The sequence below is a fragment of the Cryptomeria japonica genome, chromosome 7, assembly GCF_030272615.1.
Source record: "Cryptomeria japonica chromosome 7, Sugi_1.0, whole genome shotgun sequence".
Lineage (NCBI taxonomy): Eukaryota > Viridiplantae > Streptophyta > Pinopsida > Cupressales > Cupressaceae > Cryptomeria > Cryptomeria japonica.
This window is the reverse complement of record NC_081411.1, coordinates 818,413,318-818,424,476: the sequence shown is the minus strand read 5'-3', so window position 1 is coordinate 818,424,476 and position 11,159 is coordinate 818,413,318.

The following is an 11,159-nucleotide window of genomic DNA, read 5'->3' as shown; positions in this document are numbered from 1 at the left end:
TGAGTTACAAAGTCCGATGAAGCGGTGATCATGGAGCGACTTGAATTTTCTTGAAGAATGTGAAGAGATTGTCATGATTATTAACGATCAAGATTGTACCGACTTGTTTGTAATCTTGATGATGAGAATTAGGTTTTTTCTATGTTACTGACCTAATTGATTTGTAATTAAGGTCGATGAAGTTGTTTGTAAAGGTTGTTGGCAAGATTGATAGAAACCTGTTGAGTGTGTAGTTGCCTAACCAGTGAATAGATCTACACTTTGAGTGAAGGCGGATTGAAGCTTAGAAGGATCTGCTCAAGCAAATATAGTGCTACTCAGACAGATCAAGAAAGCCTGTTGTCTTCTAACAATTATAGCAAAAGTGAAATCCATTAACAGGGTAAGCTCTAACAAGCTTGGTTACTCATTAAATCCTCTAAAAAGGTGGTCCATTAGCTTGGATTCTTAAATCCTACAGCGAGGTTACTCCTAATAGGGTATTGTGCTTTTCATCAAGGCATATTTGTAAATCCTTAACCAGGTGATTCCTAACTGGAATTAGTTCTTAATAGGACTTATTGTAAAACTTTAACAGGCTTGGCTGCTAACAAGGCAAACTTTAGAAGAGTTAAGATAGCTATCCTTGTGAGTCTCATCTCACCATGGTTTTTACCTATTTGGGTTTTCCACGTATAAACATTTGTGTCAAGTGGTGAATGCTTTTGTGGTTGTGATCTTATTTGTTGATTTGGTTAACTTCTGATAAGGAATGTTAAGTAGAAACATTGAGAGTTGAATATGTTGAGTTATGATTAAGCATTGTTGATGTTTACAAGATTGAATTTGTTTACTGTTAAATTTTTCATAACAATTAAACCAGTTGATGTCAAGTATTCTTATGAATATTGATCTTGACTGAGATATGTTTCATTTGCTTGACTGAGTTTGAGTTTGGGAACTTTATATCAGTTTTTCAATATACTGATTCACCCCCCCCTCTCAGTATTCTACTGGATACTTATTCTTTCATCATACCATCAGAATCATTCCCTCTTAGTGTCTTAGGCAATCCAAGTACAAAATCCATGCTTATATCCTCCCAAGGTCTTACCGGTACTGTCAAAGATTTATACAATCCCACATTCTGACTACTACCTTTTGCAACTTAACAAACTCTACAACTTTGCACATATCTCTTAACATCCTTATGAATCTGGGGCCAAAAGTACTACTCACTCACCAATGCAACTATTTTGTCAATGCCAAAATGTCCAGCTAGTTCTCCACTATGTTTCTCTTTTATCAGGTTCTCTCTCATGGAACTCTTAGGTATGCACAATTGAACTCCCCTGAATAACATTCCATCTTGAATGCAGTAATCCAACCATTTGCTTCTACCAACCATAACTAGTTCTCTACATGCTTTCCAAGGTTCTATAAAATTTGGGTCTTCATCATACAAGGCCTTCAAATCTTCAAAACCTAATACTGTCACTCTCATCTTTGTTAGCAAATTCCTTCTCCTACTCAATGTATCAACAAATTTGTTAGATTTTCCACTTTTATGCTTCAACACAAAGGTGTAACTCTGAAATAATTTTACCCATCTCATATGTCTTTGATTCAACTTACTCTGACTGTTCAAATACTGCAAAGCTTGATGATCTGTATACAACACAAAATCCTTAGGCAAAAAGTAATGTCTCCATTTCTTCAAGGCTTGGACTATGGCATAAAATTCCTGATCATACACTAAATATCTCCTTTGGGCATCATTCAATTTCTCACTAAAATAGGCTACTGCTATCCCTTCTTAACTCAAGACTGCTCCTATTGCTGTTCCACTTGCATCACAATCCACTTGAAATACTTTATTGAAATCTGATAAAGCTAACACAGGATGCTCAGTCACTTTCTGCTTTAACAACTCAAAAATGTTGTTTGCTCCGGTGGTCCACTTGAATTCCTTTCAATCTCCTCTCATGGTCTCAGTCATAGGGTTACAAAATGAACTGAAATTTCTGATAAACTTCTGGTAAAAAACTAGCCAATCCATGAAATGATCTTACCTCTCCAATGCTTTCCTGTGTAGGCCACTCAACAATGGCTTTCACTTTCTCAGGGTTCATCTTCAAACCATCCTTAGATATCACAAAGACCAAATAGACTAATTCATCCTTCATGAAATTACACTTCTTGATATCGATCAACAACTTTTCTTCTCTTAATCTTTGTAAAACTTGTCTTAACTGCAACAAATGCTCATCTTTTGTCTTACTGAAAATTAGAATGTCATCCAAATACACAATAACAAACTTACCCAAGAATCTCTTCAATACCTCATTCATCAACCTCATAAATGTACTCAGTGCATTAGTCAATCCAAAAGGCATCACTAACCATTCATATAGTCCTTCATTTGTCTTAAATACTATCTTCCACTCATCACCTTCTCTGATTCTGATCTAATGATATCCACTCTTCAAATCTATCTTTGTAAAGTATTTTGTTCCACTCAAACAGTCCATTATGTCATCCATCCTAGGCAAAGGAAATTGATATTTCACTGTGATCTTGTTTATTGCTCTTGAATCGGTACACATCCTCCATTCTCCATTCTTCTTAGGTGCTAATACTACTGGTATTGCACAAGGGCTTAGACTCTCCCTGATCAAACCTTTCTTCAATAGTTCTTGCATTTGTCTATTTAGTTCTTCATTCTTTGCCGGTGTCAACCGATGTGCAACTTTGTTAGGCAAAATAGCTCTGGGAACCAATTCCATGCAATGACTAATACTTCTTACAGGTGGCAATCCATCAGGTACATTATCTAAAATGATGTCCTCATATTCTATCAGCAAATCTCTTATCTCTTCTGGGTGTTCTCCTTCTGATTCCGGTCTCTCAGTCTTCTTAGGAATTAAGGAAAAACACACATTCTCATGTCTCAGTCCATCCATGAATTTCCTTCCATCTACTAAACAAATTTTGGCATTCATACAGACTTCATTCTTTAAAGTTTCCTCCAAATCTATTAAGGTTTGCTTCATCCCATTGGCCACAATAGTGTATGTATTCTTCCTCCCATCATGTATTGCCTGTTTATCAAACTGCCAAGGTCTACCCAACAATAGATGACAAATATCCATAGGGATAATATCACACAAAACTTCATCATAATAATTTCCAATTTTTAATTTCACCAAACATTATTCACTTACAACTTATATTCATCCTGAATCCATTCTATCTAATAAGGCTTAGGGTGTTTCAATCTCTCCAATTTCAACTTATTCACCACCTCTTCTGAAACAAGATTATCTGAACTACTGTTGGTAAACAGATTTATCCTTTCTTACTCATTTAATCTTTAAGCACTGCAAATCATAAGAAAACAGACAAACTTTCTACCAAAATAGTTGGAAAATCATTTAATTGATTAACCTCTGAATTAAGGTACAACTCCCTCTAGTAAATATTCATTCGACTCCAAATTACATACAATCAATAGAATGCTTTTCACCAGAAAGCACTTAAAGGCAATTGCATACACCAGTAAATACAAAATGAATGCAAGCACTGATCCATATATAACTTTTTATATAAAGTCGATAGACTTTATACGAACACTAAAACAAAATGCAAAAGCTTATTGAGATGAATTTAGCCAATATTTTTCTGCACACATAGTAAGCATAACAACACCTTCTTTGAAATAGATTTACATACAAATCAAACTTCAAAATCAAACACACAGATTTGAAATCAAAAATAGATATTAATAAGATTTACATTCACCGATGGTCATCCACTTCCTACATATAAAAAAATATTTTTAGCTAATCTGAAAGATAGTCTTTTCCAAAAACTTAGTGAACCCTTTTAAAGTCATTACATAAGATATTTATAGGTCACCAGACCCGATAGTTCTTTTTAACCCAAGTAAAATTAACTCGTCAGAGTTAATAGAAAGCAACCCTAACTGTATAACCGAAATTTAAGGAAAATAACTAGACACGCTGGCAAACAACTGCCAGCAATGCTAGTCATGTAGTTTGCTCAGTTCTAGTGTGATTGCTCGGGTTGGTGTCTTGGACAGACACCATCACCACCTTAGCTGCACTCCACTCTCGGTGCACCTTTGAAAACTCTTGGATTATAGTTACGTGTGGCAAACTGATATGAATAACTCTTTGCTTCCAGAGCTCCTTTTTCCTCTTTACAATTTGCACTTTATCACTGTGTGAATCCAGATGATCGAGGCAAATAGTGAGTATCGATTCCACTTTAGAGATCTTCGTAAAGTCATCCACGGACAAGGATTTCTCCATCTTGATCTATTTGATGTGGCTGCTGAACTGGTTAATCATCTCCGTAGTGTCTTCCAGAGTTTCACTATCCTCTTTAAGTAATTGAACATCCACGCAATGTAAGTCCTTCTGCATGGTCGCCCTCAAGGCTATTAACTCGCCACGTAGATTGGCTGACTCATTATAACCCTGCTTAATTATTTGGTTGCACCACTCAATACTCTCCTTGCAAATGAACATTACATCTTCATTTAGTCCTGATACTTGGTTTTCAGTAAGAAAGTTCATTAGACCATAATGTTGAATATCTCGCATCTGCTTCGAAATCACTGTCCACTTAGATTTCTCCTTCTGCCACGAGACCAAGTCAGAATCCAAGGCTTTGGTGACCTCATTGGCATTCTTAAAAATCTGGACCAAGTTCGCTATGTAATTAGTTGCCTGGTGCATGATCGAGGTGAGCCACTCTAAGAAAACCTCAACAATCATCTTGTTTCGCTAAACTTCATCCAAGAATTTTTTATTACTATGTGATTTTGGACTAAATGGACCTGAATGTTGGGACAATGGCAAGGGGGTGTTCTGCAAAGCATGGATATACTGGGCCATTTGCATCAAACTTTGTTTCAACTCAGCCTTGTCCCTCTCATCCTTCCAGGTATGAGAGATAATTCATTTGGTGGAAGTCTCCAAGTGCTTCACATCCACGGCTTTGGTTATGATGCCCAAATCTATTCGTTCAACAGCATAGTCTACTTCTGAAGCTGCAGCAGCATGTTTGTTAGGCTCAGGTCTAGCAATGTCTGTGGTCCAATGCTTCGTGTTTTCATCAAAGTCAATCATTGCCTCTATTTTTAACTTTTTGGGCTTTGTAGACCTTCCCAGACATTTGCTCACGACGTCCTCCATCAATACAGAAATCAGAACTACATTCCTTTTCCTGGTGATTGAATCACTTAGCCATTTTGGTGCTAGGGTCAGTTCTTTTGAAGGCATGAGTGGAAACCTTGGTGAGGGTGGTGGCGTGGCATGGTCTATATGGGACTGGATTTTGAGTGCTCCTGAGTCCTGAAAGATAGCATCTATGTCAATTGAAACCTTGTCCACTTCAGAAATAGGGGATGTCATCTTGCTCGATGTTTCCTTTGGGTCCAAATCTAGAATGAGGTGAGAAACCAGCGACTTGAAACCCTTCTTGGATCTCAATCTGGTAACTCGGCCAACAACAGAAAGCTCAATTCCGAGGTCAAGTTTCTCTTCTTTAATCCTTGCCTGTGCTTTTCCTGCATCAAAAATGTGAATGTTAGTCACAACAAAATTTTTACTTGCAGTACTCCTCTTCCCACTTTTGCTTCTTGAACTGGTTGCTCGTGTCGGATGAAATCGGCAATTCTTAAGACAATTCTCCATCCCGCGGGTTAGACTGAGAGTGCGAGTCTGAATACTATCTACCATCTTCTTGCTCCAATCTACTTCTGAAAGAGGTTCATCATGGACCCATTTCATAAACTCTGAGTCAAGTATGTCTTCATCATCAGTGGTGACACCTGAGGTATCCATGGGAAATTTCATGTCATGAATTTGCCTCAAAGTTAGTCTAGACCAACTCCTTCTCCGTACTTCAAATTCATCCTGACAACCCTCCCAATAATCTTCCAACTGAGGAACATGCTGATCAGGTACCACTTTCTTTACATACTGAGCAATGAAACCCTTACTATCAAAGTTATCCCTTTTTACAAAGGACTTCAAATGAAACCTTTTAAATTCAAGTTCAAGATTCAATGCATCAGAAACAGACCTATAGCTATAATGGCCTAAATCAATGGGAAAGATTCTACTTGTGTCAGAGTCCTCGCCATAATCTTTTGTGACATAAGCGAGCTGTCTAGATACTTCGATCAAAATGCAGGAATTTGAAACGTACCTGGGAAGTCTAAAGGGTTCACCCTTAAATCCTCCGACTCTTAAATAAGTGAAATGGCTAAACTGTATAAAGAAACTTCCATATATGTTAACAAGCTCAACTGCTTCTGGAGACATTCTTCTATGCAAATTACCCTGTAATTCAAAGGTCAGCCTTCTAGTGAAAACATCATTCCAACAGTGATAATCATCAACATGCCCTTTCAAAGTCAGATTAGGATGATACTCATAAATCCTCATGCCTTGAACCCATTTTACATGAGACAACCCCGACCATTCTCTCACATAGGTAAGCATACATAATAGATAGGATGACATATAAAAATTAGGCATTCCAAGATAATTACTTAGGCCTTCATGTAACCTTTCTACAATAACAGCTCCCTAGTCAATGAACTAGCTTCTATCCAGAGTGACCTGAATGAAGAAATACATCCAGTCTTCCCAATAAAAAGAATGAGAATTACCCTTCACCCTGCTCAGCAGTATGACCAAGTCTCAGATTGTTGGAATTAAATGTTCACAAGTTAAAGGTCTCGGCAGCCTCGAGCCCCCTTTTTGGAATCTTAAGAGCCAATTTCGTGCAATCACAGTTCTATAATATTGGTTCTTCTCAGAGAAAATCCCGTAATATTTACCAATGGTCCAGTCTTCATAGGGTTCCTCATGTGGAATACCCATGGCTGCCATTACTGTCTGTCTATCAATAGACAACAAGACTTCACCATCATTTTTCCTTATGCACCTATTGCCCTTGTCATAATGATTCATACATTCTAAGACTAACTCGGGGTAGGGAGTAGCTATGGGAAAGGCAATGAGTTCTAATAATCCGCTCTGAGCCACATCTCTCATCATGGGGTCTGTGGTTGAATTCTTTACTCTCTTCAGAAAGACATCTAAATCTAGCTGAACCAGTGTTGTATCACCTAGCTCCGGTAAAGAGCTTACGAGGGGAGACGAGCAAATCAATTTAGGCAAAATAGGCCTCATGTTTTGGTTTGTGGTTTTCCTGAATCAATCCCAGGCAAAGAAGGAAAGTGAAAACAAAAACAAGCAGCTAAATAACACCTAGATCTTTTGAAACAAACAACAACAATTTAGAAAATTGTTTAACATACCTTCCTCTGCCCTCTGTAAACCCCTATCGCAGCCTATTTTTCCCACTCTGAAAACTCCTTCTCAAAATCTTCTCTAGAAAATAATAATCCCGATGAGACAACTACTGAGTTTTAAAGATGAGAAAATCTTACGCATCATTACTAAAGTTGCCTTCATTACTCCTTGTTCGTGTGACCTTACTTTGAAATGATTGCGGTAAGCTACACCTTAACCATTAAGTCACTTCCCCTCTGACACAACATATCCTCACACATACTTGCCATAAATGACAAATTTCAAATTATTAGAGAAAGAATATCCCTTCCGTCGGCGGCCATCTATCATGTTCTAAAAGTCTGCGCCATCACCACGTGGCAAGTCACATGTCTTTCAAGGAACCTATACATAAAACTCAGAGCCTTGCAGAACCATCACAAAATGATATTAACATGACAAATCTTGAACCTTGAACCAAAAAGGTTCAAGTTCAAGGTTCAAAGAATGCAAAATGCCGACAAGAACTAGCAAAGCTTAAATTTGCGCGGGAAGAAAAATATTCGAAACAACACCCATTGAACTTTGAACCTTAAACCAAAGAGGTTCAAGTTCAAGTTCAAGGTTCAAGTTCAAGGTAGTGGAACCTAACAAGGACCGAATGACATAACCAAAAATTTAAGCAAGTTCTTGACCGATGAATTAGACAAGCATTACTTCATATAGGGACGCATATGAAATGAAAATTTTATATGGGCCCAACAACTACCACTATCAATAACAACTTTACAACACTTACTAGATTCTTCCTCTACAAGGGATCTTCATCTCCTCTTGTATGACACAAAGCTCTCCTCATCATCAACAGTTCTCCATCTTCCGGTTTATTGTCTGATCCAGTGGGGTTTTCATCCACCACTATTGCTCTTCCAGTAGCCTCTATCTTCTTACATTTGAATGCACGGTCTCCTTTTCCTCCACACTTAAAGCAAGTTCCTTTGAATGTCCTCTTGTCTTTTATTCCAAATTTCTCATTCCGGTAACCATCTGGTTCTTTCCTTCAGTAGAAATTTCTATCATCCTTCCGATATGAATTACCTTCTTTGCTCACTTCCTTGTCCTTGTTCTGATCTATATTGGTTCCTCTTCCTCCAGTATATCCTCTTCCTCCTTGAAATCTTCCTCCGGTAAACCTTCCACCTCTACCTCTTTGTCTCTACTCATGTCTTTTGTTCAATTTCTCTTCAGCCTTTAGGGCATACTGGTAAGCCTCTTCAACACTCTCCAATTTGATCATACTGATTTCATCTTGTATAGACATCCGCAATCCATTCAAATATCTTGCAATTTGTTCAACTTCATCATCAACATGTCCAAATCTGATGTTCAACTTGTAAAATGCTTCGGTGTACTCCTTCACACTAGATTCCTTCTGTCTCAAATTTTGCAACTTCCGAAACAAATCCACTTGATAATTCGCTGACATAAACTTTGATTTCAACTTGGCAATCATCCTATCCCATGTCTTAATCTTATCTTTACCTCTTCTCTATCTATCAACTTGCAAATTCTCACACCAAAGAGATGCATGACCTTTCAACCAGGTACAGGCATATTTCACCTTCCTCTCTTCTGCAGTGTTTTCAAAATCAAAATACTTCTCCATCTCTGAGATCCAATCCATCAATTCATTCGAATCTAACTTCCCATCATATTATGGTGGGGTAAAATGAGGTTTAGTGTTCGCCCTACTCAAAACCCTTAAAAAACTTTCTTCATCCGGATCAACCACCGATAGGTTTACTTGTTTTTTTGGGGCTTCTTCTCCTTCATCTTCACTCACATCTTCAATATGTCGACCTCTTCTCTGGGCTATCTCCATGTCTTCTAATTGGGCTTCTATTCCTCGTAACATCTCCATCATAGCTAGGTCTGCATTCCCACGTGCTCCACCATTCCTCGTTCCTCTTCGCAATATTGATTCATGCTAGTCCTCTGCAATTGCAGGTCGGATGCGTAATCTGCCACCCTACAACAAGAAATTTAGGACACACAACCTCCAGAATGAAATTTTGCTCTAATACCACTTGAAGTAGTCACCAGTGAGGAGGAACCTCAAAGAGATCAATCTTTACCGGTCAGTAAGAGTAAACACAACAAAAACACACATATATGATGGAGGCAATGAAAAATAGATAATTTTATTACATCCAACTAGTAACAACTGGTAACAACTGGGTTACAACATACCGGCTCACAGGCCTGGTAGAATAGGTCATAATAGGGACCTTGAATCGAAAGATCTATCTTCTATGTATAGTCTAGCTATATGATTCTCTGATTGATTCTAAATTGATTACATTTTAATGCATAATTACAAATATATATCAATCCAAAGGATCCAGTCGGCCTAAAAGGGATCGAAACCTGAAGAACAAGACCTAACATTAAAATAATAAAGGTCGACCTCCGCCAAGAGATTCCTCCGGAAAATCCAAAGGTTAAAACGTAGAAGGTCGGCCACACACCAAGTAACATCAAAATCAATACCCAAGGCTCCGAAATCTTCAGAATGGGTTCCAGTAAATCACCAGGATAGATCTCAGGCAACCGGTAATAAAGGAAACTGGTAACAAGAAACTATCATGGAAACTGGTAGTGATATCTTACCGGAAAGTGATCCAAATGCGATGTGGTCTGAGAACAAGAAAGATGATCAAGTCTTCAAGTAGAATCCAACTCCAAAGGATCCGATGAGCCAAAACCAGGACACATAGAAAGGAAATTTGAAACTGCAAATAGAAAGCAAAACATAAAGGAAAATGTTTTTTGTTGATGCAAGATTGTTGTGAACCGGGGATGCTCCTGCATCAGGGTTTTCCCCACATAAATCATTGTGTTATGATTTGAATGTTATTATATCTATTTCTATTTTATGTAACTATTGTGACGATCTATAATTTTTTTTGCATTACCCTCCTCTCAAGGTTAGTGTAGGAAGTTGTTTTGCTACTTAAATTCCTTACATATGAAACACCATTCACAGATAATATTCCACCACAACTAAAATTTCAAATCATCCACTACTTCAATATAAATTCACCAACTGACATCCATTTCAAAGAACATAAAAGAATTCACAAACCATAATTAAAATATTACGAATATATGAAAGCCACCAGTAGCTCTTTTATATTAAAATAGCAGATAACCATATGCATAATTGTTTTTTGCTCTAGTGAGAAAAATATAGTTTGCCCAAAGGGTCCTTTGAAATTAACTAATTTACCTATTTATAGCTACTATCCTCCTACCTTTTCCATTTCCAAGAAATGGTTACTAAAGATAACGGTCTGAAACATGACCGTTTCAAAATAAAAATTCTATAGAGCAACATCAAAATATAATCCGCTTCATAATAAACAAGGCTATAAGATCACTAGGCTCATGTTCCATCATCAGGTATGGGGTTTTGCTCGGTAATTTGTCTATCAATCTCATCCGCCTTCTCTTCTTCTTTGAACAACATCAACAAGATATCTTCAAATTCTTCCGAATAAAAATATTAGGTCAAAAAAAGTCCGACAAGTTCAAAAGAATATGCCGCTGCACTAGGTTGGCATCGGGCTGCATTACGGGACCTCTTCCAGCTGGGAGCACCATTTCGCTGAAGTTAATTATCCGAGTTTCTTTTTGTTACTATCTCATCTTGCAGATGTTGTTCATGATTTTTAGCTTGTTCTACAATCTTATCTAATAGGGTGACAACCCTCCTATATTCACTAAAATCAGCTCGTTCTTTCCATGCAAAAGACTATAATTGTTGAACTATATCCTCCTACTCTT